This window comes from Cyprinus carpio, chromosome A15, assembly GCF_018340385.1.
Source record: "Cyprinus carpio isolate SPL01 chromosome A15, ASM1834038v1, whole genome shotgun sequence".
In the NCBI taxonomy this organism is placed as follows: domain Eukaryota; kingdom Metazoa; phylum Chordata; class Actinopteri; order Cypriniformes; family Cyprinidae; genus Cyprinus; species Cyprinus carpio.
In genome coordinates this window covers 8297934-8311174 of record NC_056586.1, presented here as the reverse complement: position 1 = coordinate 8311174, position 13241 = coordinate 8297934, and positions in this window count along the sequence as shown.

Below are 13241 nucleotides of genomic sequence, written 5' to 3'. Positions count from 1 at the left end.
GGCATTAGTGGAAGTGCATTAGCATGGTTCAAATCATACTTATCTGACCTTCATCAATTCATAGCATTGAATGAATAGGTATCATATCAATCACAAGTGCAGTATGGAGTACCTCAAGGCTCAGTACTTGGGCCGTTACTTTTCACGCATTCAATGTTTCCCCTTGGAGATATCATCAGGAAACATGGTGTTAGCTTTCACTGTTATGCTGATGACACTCAACTCTATATAACTTTGCGGCCTGGCAAAACATACCAATTTGAAAAACTAACGGAATGCATAGATATAAAAAAACTGGATGAAGAGTAATTTCTCACTGCCAAATCCTGAAAAAACAGAGGTGCTAATTATCAGACCTAAAACCTCTGCATTTGATAACCTAGACTCGATGACTCTATGGCTGCTCTGTCAATTCTTTGTCATCAGTTAGGAACCTAGGTGTGCTATTTGATAGCATTCTTTCATTTGAAAGCCACGTTTCTAGCATTTGTAAAACTGCATTTTTCCATCTCAAAAATATATCTAAATTACGACCTATGCTCTCAATGTCATATGCAGAAACGTTAATTCATGCTTTCATGACCTCAAGGTTAGATTATTGTAATGCTTTCTTGGGTGGTTGTTCTGCAAGCTTAATAAACAAACTCCAGCTGGTCCAAAATGCAGCAGCTAGAGTTCTTACTAGAACCAGGAAATATGACCATATTTGCCCGGTTCTGTCAACACTGCACTTGTCAGGAATCAGACCTCTGTGGCTCTCTCCGATGGCCACCGGAGGGCACCCTCACCTGAATATTAACTTTCACTCCAGACTCCATTTCCCATAAGCCCGTACTGGACTGATTACCTGCACAGGTGTTGCTCATCACTGGCCTATTTAACCAGCGTTCACACTCACACTTACTGCAAAGTCTTGTTTTGCCCTGGCTGACATTTCTGAGTGTTTTTCCTGCCATTCTGAGTTTATTCCGTGTATGACCCTTGACAGTTTGACTTCTCTGATTCTCTGCCGCCTACCCTTGTGAGCTTGCCTTCTGAAACTCTGATTGTTTGCTGATTGCCCTGATTCCTGCCCGGTATAGTTTCTGCCTCCATCTTGCCTCTGACATTCCTGCCACTGTTGAGTGACCATTGCCTGTTGTTGACCTTGCTTTATTCAATCAAGTGCTGCAAATGGATCCACATGCTTCTGACCGATTATTACAGCAGACTCCGCCACCCCCGGATCCAGCGGCGGTCTATCAACTATTCTCCGAGGTCTCAGCCCAAGCTAACATATTAGCATCTCACCAACAGCAACTGCAATGCCTCACGTCTCTCACAGAGGAAATGGTGAGAACGTTGCAATCCATGCAACTGGTCGCGCCGCCACCTAGCCCACCAACGCCTGGGCCTCCACCAACTAATGCATCAGCAAGCCCTCACACTGCTAACCCTCGACTCTTCTTACCAGAGAGGTTTGACGGCACTCCAGATAAGTGTAAAGGCTTCCTCTTACAATGTTCCCTGTTTATGGCTCATCAACCATTATTATATCCCACAGACAACAGTCGCATTTCTTTCATCTGTTTTCTGCTGACTGGAGGGGCGTTGGACTGGACTATGGCCGCATGGGAGGGCAGAAGCCTGTCATTTCCTTCCTCAATGATCAATGATGATCTCCTTCGCAAAGAGGCTGGTGAACAATTGCTCGCACATTGTCAAGGCAGAGATACAGCAGCGGATTACTCTCTCACCTTCCGCATGCTTGCAGCCCAAACCGGTTGGGATGCCGTTCCCCTGAAGCTGCTTTACCGTAAGGGCTTATCCGCACAAATACGGTCAGAAGCATGTGGTTCCATCTGCCCTGGAGCAACTGTGCTCTGCCAAGTATTTCACCAAGCTCGATCTCCGCTGTGCCTACAATCTTCGGGAGGGAGATAAATAAAAGACAGTCTTCTCAACCACACCCAAATACCTACGCATTACGAATACCTGGTTATGCCGTTCGGGCTTTCCAACAGTCCGTCTGTCTTCCAAGCCTACATCAACGACGTGTTCCATGATATGCTCAATCGCTGAGTCATTGTCTACATTGATGACATACTCATCTGCTCTGATTCCCTAGAAACGCACGTTCAACACGTTCGAGCAGTCCTGCAATGTCTAACGGATCATCAGCTGTATGCAAAGAAGGAGAAATGTGAGTTCCTTCCTGGGCCACATCATCAGCGCTGAGGGGGTCGCCATGGACGATAGCAAGGTTCAGTCTGTATTAAACTGGCCGCAACCAAAGACCATAAAAGGAATTGCAACGTTTTCTGGACTTTGCCAATTTCTACAGACACTTTATACAGAACTTCAGCACCATAGCGGCTCCGCTTACTTCACTGCTCAGGGGAGGGAGAGTAGAGGTTGATGCATCCAACATTGGGATCGGAGCAATCTTTTCACAATGTCAGGGCAATCCTCCCAAGCTATTTCAATGTGCGTTTTATTAAAGCAAACTTAATTCATCATAAAGAAATTGTGTTGTGGATGATGGTTGATAGCTGGCATGAAATCGGCCTTTGAGGAATGGAGGCATTGGCTAGAGGGCACTAAAGTTCCTTTCCTTCCAATCACCGCAACCTGGAGTATATTTGCTCGGCCAAACGACTTAACCCAAGACAAACCTGATGGTCACTATTCTTTTCACGCTTCGACTTTAAAGTCACCTACCGACCAGGGTCCAAGAACTGTAAAGCGGATGCAATTATCCTGATTACACAACTCATCACTCCTCTGAGAAGCACAGACGAAACCGTTATCCCACCAACTCTGATTGTAGTGTAACACCTGTGTCGATTGACAGGCACTGACAATATACTAATATCAATAGGCCAATAGGTTCGGCTCGGAAGGCATAAATTAAACAGCTCAACTTTGTGTGGAAATAATTCTGTATTGAAAATAAATTGGTTGTTTGCAGAGAATGAAGTGAAAGGAAAAAATAATAATTTCACAGTATTCACAGTTTCAATTGAATGACAATTCTTAATGACAAAAGAAACTCAATCAAATTGCAATACGTGAATTATGCATGGACTAATCTGGGTGCACCCAATAACTACAGAGTTTAGTTAGACTGCACTCGTATAACAAGTTCACAATTATAACTTTTGACAAGATCAGTTAACTCAAAACAGGAAAAGAAAACGTTTTGAAAATCAAAATGTTACAAGAGCAATTCAGGAAATTTTGATTCAATGGGATTCTGTTCAATAACTCTGTAAAGTACATTCAATTTGGTAAATAAAATTCAAAAAGGTTTGGTTCAATAAATTCAATTCAAAAGATTTCAGTGCAAAGATTCAATTTGGTTCGATTCAGTAATCTTAGTTCAAAAAGTTTCAGTTCCAGTGACTCGGTTCAAAATGGTTCAGTTTGATAGATTCAAAAGGAAAAAAAAAATCGCTTCTCCGGTTCTGCAAAAACACAGTGTGGTCTCGCATCTTCCTCAAATTGAAATGATTGGAGCATTTGTTGGCCTGCTAAACATTTAACAGTAACACTTTCACCGTAATTCAACAACTCAGTCGACATTACGCCACCTGATTAAACAATAAATATCATCATTATACAATATGAACGCTTGCAACTCATACACATTACTGATTAGCCAACAAACCTCTTCTAACTTGTAATAAACCAGAGCTCATCAGTATCACATTATCTCTCACTCAAATACATCATTGCACATATCTAATTGCATATATGACTGTTTACACAGTGCAAAATGTGTACTCACCAAAATTCAAAGAAATAATAGCATAGATGTATTTTTATCTTCTTTGACTCCTCTTTTTAGCTCTTGCTCAAAGTTATGCTGCTGCTAATATCATTAGTCTCATAGTGAAAAGAAAATGGCTTCTCGCATACTGCAACTAATGTGGTGGGGCGGGACTTCAACATAAACCTCACTTAATTGGACAGTCATTAAAATGTCAATCATCACACTAACTTACTTTTCACTTTGATTTTATAATTTCTTTCACTTTTATTAATATTATTTCTGGTTAGTTTATTTTAACACTCTTTAATTTATTCCTTATTTTATAATAATTTTAAATTATACAGGGTTACATCAGCACCAGTTCAATGGTACATTATTACCGAGATCACTGAAGCTCAGGTCAATGATCCACCACTTCCGAACTGCTCCAACGACAGAACTTATGTGCCAGCTGATCTTCAACAATGGGTGTTGCATCTGATACATGATTCCCCCAGCTTAGGGCACCCTGGGGTCACAGCTTCAGTCCAGCTGGTGTCCGAGCGCTTCTGGTGGTCATCCCTACTGCTGGATACCATCAAATTTGTTCAACAATGCCCGGTCTGTAACATGTCCAAATCCTCTCACCAACATCCTGCAGGTTTATTACAACCCCTTTCAGTACCTCAACGTCCATGGTCTCATATAGCAATTTACTTTGTTATCTCCCCAACTCCAGAAATCACACCACAATACTTACAGTCATCGAAAGATTCTCCAAGGCCTGTCGACTCATACCCTTACCCAAACAGGTCTTCCATTTCTATGGCCTTCCCAAAGATATAGTTTCCCGACCGAGGCCCACAATTCAATTGAGTCTGGAAAGATTTCTGCCAGCAACTCAACATCAGTATCACCTCCGGCTACATCCACAGTCCAACGGTCAAGTTGACAGGCTCAACCAAGAAATTACCTGGTTCTTACGCTCATACTGCCACCCAGAATCAGAATGACTGGAATCAGTTCTGTTATGGCCGGAGTATGCACAAAACTTGCTCCGCAAGCCATCAACAGGCCTCACCCCTTTTCAGTGTGTCCTCAGCTTCCAGCCCCCTCTATTTCCTTGGTTGGGAGAACCCTCCGAACTACCTGCTATCGACGACTGGTTAAGGAGAAGCAAGAACACATGGATATACTCCTGGACAATGGGGTCTGGCTATCCACCAGGATCTGTGACTTCGACATACCCAGCAAAAATTAAGTCCCAGGTACGTGGGTCCATTTAAAAATCCTCAGGCAGATTACCCCAGTTTCATATTAGTTGGCTTTACTTGCAAATTACCGTATCTCACCCACTTTCCATGTCTCCTTGCTCAAGCCCACTGGTGGGACCCGGAGGAGAGAGGACCAGGACCGAGGTCGCAGGTCGACGAGAGGTATCCTCACCTAATCGTGGAGGTGAGGAGGTTTACTAGGTCAGAGAGATTCTGGATTCCCGACGCAGAGGACATGTGGTGCAGTATCTGGTCTGCTGGGAAGGGATATGGCCACAAAGGAAAAGGTTCTGGGTGAAAGCCCATGCTAACCTGGATCCCACACTGCCCCTTGAGTTTCATCAAGCTCATTCCAAATCGGACCCAGCAACTCATCCATCGGTCTGCCCCTCGCGTCCGGAGCCAAGACCTCTGTGGCTCTCTCCAATGGCCAACAGAGGGTACCCTCACCTGAGTATCAACATTCACCCCGGACTCCATTTCCCATAACCCTGTACTGGGACTGATTACCTGCCACAGGTGTTGCTTATCACTTGCTTATTTAACCAGCGTTTCACACTCCCCAACTAACCCACCTAGAATTTTAAAATCAACTGAGGGCCAGCAGATCCTTTTTCTATTTAGCACCAAACTCTGGAATAAGCCTATACTAACATTGTTCCGGAGGCAGACACACTCTGTCAGTTTAAATCTAGATTAAAGACCCATCTCTTTTAACATGGCTTACACAAACACAACTAACACATTTCTAATATTCAAACCCATTAAAGGATTTTTAGGCTGAATTATATTAGGACAAAACGGAACTGGGAAACACTCTTCCAATAACCACAACATGTACTTGCTACATCGTTAGAAGAATGGAATCTATGCTAATATTAGTTTGTTTATCTCTTATTTCTGAAAGGTCACCATAACCACCAGATCCAGACTGTATCCAGATCAGATGGTCACTGCAGTCACCCGGATCCAGTACGTTATCCAGCCCAGATGGGTGTGGCATCAGCACCTAGAGATGACCTCGACCGCCCTGAATGTCAGTGGAGCCCAGGACAAACTTAGATGCGCCCAGAGACAGATCCCCAAGTGAATATTTGTCTCCTAGATGGCCACCAGGAAAAGGAATCATGAACCAGATGAGTCCTCTGACACATTGTGACTTTGCTGCAGCCTGAAAACTGAAGTCTGACTGGTTTCATCTGGCCAGAGGAGAACTGGCCCCCCCGACTGAGCCTGGTTTCTCCCAAGGTTTTTTTTCTCCATCCTTGTCACCGTGGAGTTTTGGTTCTTGCCGTTGTCGCCTCTGGCTTGCTTAGTTGGGGACACTTAATATTCAGCGATATTCGCGAACTTGGTTGCACAAGTTTATTTAACTGAACTGAGCTGGATGAGTGTGACATCACTTAATTCAAGGATGAACTGCTTTTAGACTGAAAAATTGAGTGTTTACTAATGTCATTTTTGCATTATGACACACTATTTTCCTGATTGATAATATAAAGTGCTTTGGCACAATCTGTATTGTTAAAATAACCATATCTATATGATATATATATATATATATATATATATATATATATATATATATATATATCGTATGCCTCTAGTTTGAGCTTCCGTCACGTTATTTCTCTATCGTCTATTTTTTTATTGTTGAAATCTATTTTTATAACACCATCATTTTCATTTCTATAAACGTGTGAATATATCCTACTATCGTATTCTACAACAAAAAAAATACAGAGACGCCTGTTATCACTAGTTTTATTTTGATTTCCCGAGTCCGCTAGTAGCTTATAGCCCATTAGCATCACCAGCGGTGGGTTCTCTAAACCAGCGTGCATCGCTAATACTCTATTCACACATCATTACACATTGCTTTACTTCACTGTTACTTGCTTTAATTGGCGGATGTTTGTCTAACCTTTGATGTGCAGGTGACGGGACACGTTCGAGCTGCATTCGGTTGCAAACTCGAGTGGAGGGCAGTGGAAGAAGCAGATTCGGGTACTGGAGCAGAGGCAGGCCCAGCTGATGAGAGCGGAGGAGAGCCGCGTTGGAAACCTCCCGGGCTGACGCATCACAAGTCCAGGGGTAAGCGCTGCTAGACAGTCCCACACACCTTCCACCTGTGTGTTTCTCTGCACAGGCCCGGGCACCCAGGACGCGATCTGCCCAGAATGTCCTTTAACTACGGCGCCGGGGACACCACAGAGAACCTGGGTGCATCCGCAGCGGGAGGACTGCAGGAGCGCACGGCCCTTGCCGCGCCGGGCGGACAACTTCTCCCCCTCCGAGTCTATCGAGATCTCCAACGGAAAACGCTTCTCTCTCCTCCGCGAGATGGAACGCGATGCTGTAATCGTCGGAGACTCCCATCGTACGACACGTCCGTGCTACGTTAGCGAAGGTAAAGTGCACATCACTGTTTCCTGGTGCTCGTGTTCTCGATGTTTCGCGCAGATACCCGTGATCCTGAAGGCCGACGAGAGCACCCAGGGAGCGGTCGTGCTTCACGCCGGGTGTTTAACGACACCACGCAGCGGCAGACGGAGACGCTGAAGAGGGACTTCAGGAGCCTGATCGAGACGGTTCGCAGCACAACGCCCGACCGACGACGATCATCGTGTCAGGACCACTGCCACGTATCGACGAGGACACGAAAGGTTCAGTAGACTTTTTGCTCTAAATGAATGGGTATTGTCATGGTGTTAAAGAACAGAAACTGCTCTTTGTAATAATTGGAATCTTTTCTGGGAGCGACCTAGGACTAACCTCAGACTCATTTTCACCGCAGCTGATGGCCATGCACCCAGTGCAGAGTCGGAGCGAGTGTGTAGGCAGAATCCTGTCGTGACAACGATCTCAAAGGACTCTACGCTCCATCTTGACTAGGTAAGCCCAATTCTCAAATAACCTGCTATGATGGCTTTTGTTCTACCCGCTTAAATGTTAGACGAGTACTTGCGCTGTCCAATCTATTAAGACTGTGTCTGTTCCCGAATGGAAATTAATAGTGAGGATGTCAAAAATATAAATTTAATGTGGCATCTAGAAAAAAATTTATCGTGAATTTTAAACCAGAGAAAAAACGTAACAATCACAAGAAACAACAAAACAATTTTTAAAGTTTGGGCTCAGAAACATTAGCTCCACTCACACCCAAAGCAGTGATTGTAACGAAATGATCACAGATAAAATAAAAAAACAAAAAATAAATAAAACATAAAATAAAAAAATAAAAAAATATAAAATAATAAAATAAAAAAATCAAATATTAAAATAAAACTAAATAAAAAATAAAAAAAAATAATAAACCTAAAAAATAAATAAAAATTATAAAATAACAAATAAATAAATAACAAATTTATAAAAATAAAAATAAAATACTAAAAAATAAAAAAAAATAAAAATAATAAAAATATAAAAAAAAACATAAATATATAATTATGTACAAAAATTATAAAATAAAAAAATAAAAAAATAAAATACTAAAAAAAAAAAAATAAAATAATAAAATAAAAAAATAATTAAAAACAATAACAAATAAAAAAATAAAATATAAAAAGAAAAAATAAATATTAATATAAAATAAAAATAAAAATAAAAAAAATAAAAATAAAAAAAAATAAAATTATAAAAAACATAAAAAAATAATAAAAAAAAAAAAAACTAAAAAAAAAATAAAAAAATTACAATATATAAAAAAAAAATAAGTAAAAAAAATAAAATAAAAAAATAATAATAAAAGTAAAATAAAAACCAAATATGTTTTGATGTATCTGCTTGACTGAAAACCTGGCTAAAACCAAATGATATATTGGTCGACATGAGTTACTCATCAAACTATGTTATAAACATGAGCCCCGTAGACTGGTGTGGGGAGGTGTTGCAACAATTATATAGTGATATTCGCAGTGTTACCAGAAAACAGGATACAGGTAAAATCATTTGGAAAAAGTATGCTTAATGTTGCACTGGTCAGATATGCAAAAAGAAATCTATTGTTATCGTCTTTCTATGGCTCTACTGTGTATAGACCACAGGGCCATATACAGAATTCCTAACAAGACATTTGGAGTTTCCTCTCAGAACCTGTTGGTTACGCTGATAAAGCGCTAATTTTCGGGAGTTTTAACATTAATATTGATAATACAAATGATGCATTTCGGGACTTACGTAATTTATCAAAAACTGTTTTGGAGTAAAGCAAAACTGTCACCGGGCACCACTCATCGTTTTAATTCCATACGCTAGATTTACCACTGTGTGCAGAATTATTAGGCAAAATGAGTATTTTACACACATCATCCTATCTTTATGCATGTTGTCTGTACTCCAAGCTGTATAGGCTCGGAAAGCCTACTACCACTTACGCATATTAGGTGATGTGCATCTCAGTAATGCAGAAAGGGTTGTGGTTTAATGCCATCAACCACCTATATCAGGTGTGCATAATTAATTAGGCAACTTCCTTTCCTTTGGCCAAAATGGGTCAAAAGAAGGGACTTGACAGGCTCCGAAAACGTCAAAAAATAGTGAGATATCTTGCAAGAGGGCTGCAGCCACTCTTAAATTGCCAAGCTGGATGAAGCGTGATCATCGAAACAATCAAGCGTTTTCATTCAAAATAGTAGCCAACAGGCGTCGCCAGAAGCGTTGTGGAAAAAACCAAGGCGCAAAAAATAACTGCCTCGTTGAACTGAGAAAAAGACTAGAAAAGTCAAGCGTTACAGCTGCCAAGATGCCAACTTGCCACCAAGTTTTGCCCTATTTCAGAGCTGCAACATCACTGGATGTGCCCAAAAAGAACAAGGTGTGCAATACTCAGAGACATGGCACAAGGTAAGGAACAGGCTGAAAAAAACAACCCACCCACTGAACAAGGACACACAAGCTGAAACGTTTCAAGACTGGGCCAAAGAAATATCTCAAGGACTGATTTTCTCTAAGGTTTTATGGACTGATGAAATGGAGAGTGAGTCTTGATGGGCCAGATGGATGGGGCCCTGGCTGGATCGGCTAAAGGGCCAGAGAGCTCCAGTCCGACCTCAGGACGCCAGCAAGGTTTCTTTTTTTTTGGACGGTGGAGTACTAGTTTGGGCTCTGCTATCATCAAAGATGAGCTTGTGGGGCCTTTTCGGGTTGAGGATGGAGTCAAGCTAACTCCCAGTCCTACTGCACAGTTTCTGGAAGGACACATTCTTCAAGCAGTGGTACAGGAAGAACGTCTGCATCCTTCAAGGAAAAACATGCTTTGCATGCAGGACAATGCTCCATCACAACGGTCCAAGTACTCCACAGCGTGGCTGGCAAGAAAGGGTGCTAAAAGTAAGAAAAACTAAGTGACTTGGCCTCATTGTTCACCTGATCTGAAAAAAACCCCATAGAGAACCTGTGGGTCCATCATGAAATGTGAGATTTACAAGGAGGGAAAAACAGTACCACCTCTCTGAAAACAGTGTCTGGGAGGCTGTCTGGGTTGATGTGCTGCACGCAATGTTGATGGTGAACAGATCAAACACTGACAGAATCCATGGATGGCAAGGCTTTTGCAGTGTCCTTGCAAACGACCAGGTGGCATATATTGGTCACTGATTTGTTTTTGTTTTGTTTTTGAATGTCAGAAAATGTATATTTGTGAAATGTTGAGATGTTATATTGGTTTTCACTGCTGAAAATAAATAATGAAATGGGTATATATTTGGTTTTTGTTAAGTTGACCTAATAATTATGCACAGGTAATAGTCATCTGACACCACAGATATCCTCCTAAAATAGCTACAACTAAAAAAACAAAAACTAAAAAACTACTTCCAAAGAATATTCAGCTTTGATATTAAATGAGTTTTTGGAATCATTGAGAACCATGTGTTGTTGTTCAATAATAAAATCTTGCTCAAAAATGACAACTTGCCTTAAAAATCTGCCACTCACGGTAATTATATCGCAGGGAATTGATCTGACTGGCCATAGATATCGTATCCCTCAAAAGTGATGATGTTAATGACCATTTCCTTATATTGTGCCATTTCTGCGTATGATGGATAATAACTATATGGCTTCGCGTTATCGTCCGGGCAGAACTATGTTCAGCCCACCAAAGACAGATTAGCAAATAACCTGCCCTTGATTTATCTCAACTGCTCTGTGTACCCATAAACACGCATGAACTAGACAAATGACTGGCAACATGGGCACTATTCTCTCTAATACATTAGAAGCTGTTGCCTACCAATCAAATTGAAAAAGGTTAGAGGAAAACAACTGTACTGTGCCCATGGTACAACCAGTATACCACTCTCTCAAGAAAGAAAAACGCGTAGTCTTGAGCGCAAATGGAGAAAAAACTAACTTGGAAGTTTTTAGAATTGCGTGGAAAAACAAAAACAGTATGTCCAGCTATAGACAGGCTCTAAAAAACTGCCAGGGCCGAGCATAGCCACAAACTCATAGAAAAAACCAAAACAACCAAGGTTTTTATTTAGCACGGTGGCTAGATTAACAAATAACAGCTTGCCACCCGATCTAAATATTCCCTCACAGTTAAATAGTAATGACTTTATGAATTTCATTCACAACTGATAAAATAGATAACATTAGAACAATAGCAAATAACAACTGTAGATTCTACAGCGTTTCTAAGATACTTTTGTATCTATCGCACCCAAAAGATAAAACTGCAGTGCTTTACAACTATAGGGACAGGAGAGAGAGGGTTCTAAAATAAACTTATCACTGCATCTAAACCAACAAACATTTATTAGATCCTGTACCCACTAAATTACTGAAAAGACGTTGTTAACCTGTAGGCCAAAGAACCGCTTCTCAATATATATAACTCGTCGTTATCTTTAGGTTTACATCCCAAACACCAGTTCAAGCTGGCGGTTATTTAAGCCTCTATTAAGAAAAACCACAACTAGCATCCTAGTGAAACGGGCAAACTACCAGACCCATTTCAAAATCATTCCATTTATGTCTAAAAATTTAGAGAAAAAGTTGTGTCTGCCTCAATGTGTGCTCCTAACCTGCAAAAAAAATTATCTCTATGACGAATTTAAATCGGGTTTCAGGCCCCATCATAGCACAGAAACTGACACTTGTTAAAATTACAAATGTACTGACTTTCTTCCTGCGTCAGATCAAGGCTTGATCTCATTGTAGTTTACTTGATCTTAGTGCTGCGTTCGAACACCCATAGATCCACGACATACTCATAGATAGAGTTTACAACAACTATACAGGTATCCAAAGGGCAGCTTCTAAAGATGGTTTTAGAGATCTACCCTGTCTGATCGCTACCACTTTGTTTATCTAAATGGGGGGAAGTCATCTCAGTTATCCCCAGTAAATAACTATGGAGTGCCACAAGGATCTGTCCTAGGTCCTCTGCTATTTCAATATACATGTTGCCCCTTGGTAATATACATGTAGAAAAATACGGGATTAGTTCTCCACTTGTTACTGATTGTGATACTCAAACATATATCTCAACAAGAACCCAGGTGAAACTTCAAAATTATCTAAGCTCAACAGGAGTGTGTTAAAAATGTAAAAGAGTGGATGACCACTAATTTTCTCCTATTAAAATCAGATAAGACAGAGGTAGTACTTATTGCGACCAGAAAAACCTTACACAGAATGCGTAGATTACAATTTGCAATTAGACGGATGGATCTGTACTTCCTCTACTGTCAAAATTGGGGGTGTTATATTAGACAGTACTTGTCTTGTGAAAAACTTCATAGTTCCCATGTTAGAAAAAACAAGCATTCTTCCATCTTAGACACATTGCCAAGCTACGAAACATGGTTAACTGTTCCTGATGCAGAAAAGTAGTTCAGGCATTCATGACCTCTAGACTGGGATATTGTAATGCACTGCTAGGTGGTTGTCCTGCATCCTCAATAAAAAGTACAGGTAGTCCAAAATGCAGAGGCTAGAAGTCCCTTACCGGTCAAAAAAATGATCATATTACCCCAATACTACAGTCTCTGCACGGGCTACCTATAAGTTCCGTATCAGTTACAAAATATTATTACTTACTTATAAGGGCCCTTAATGGATTACAGTTAGCTCCTGCGTACCTAATAGTCTGCTACCACGCTACAACTCATCACGCTCACTAAGGTCACCAAAACGTGGATTTTGTGTACCAGGATAGAAAACCCACAAAAGGAGGTAGATTTTTCGCATTTGGCCCCAAACTTGGAAAGCCTTCCTGAAAATGT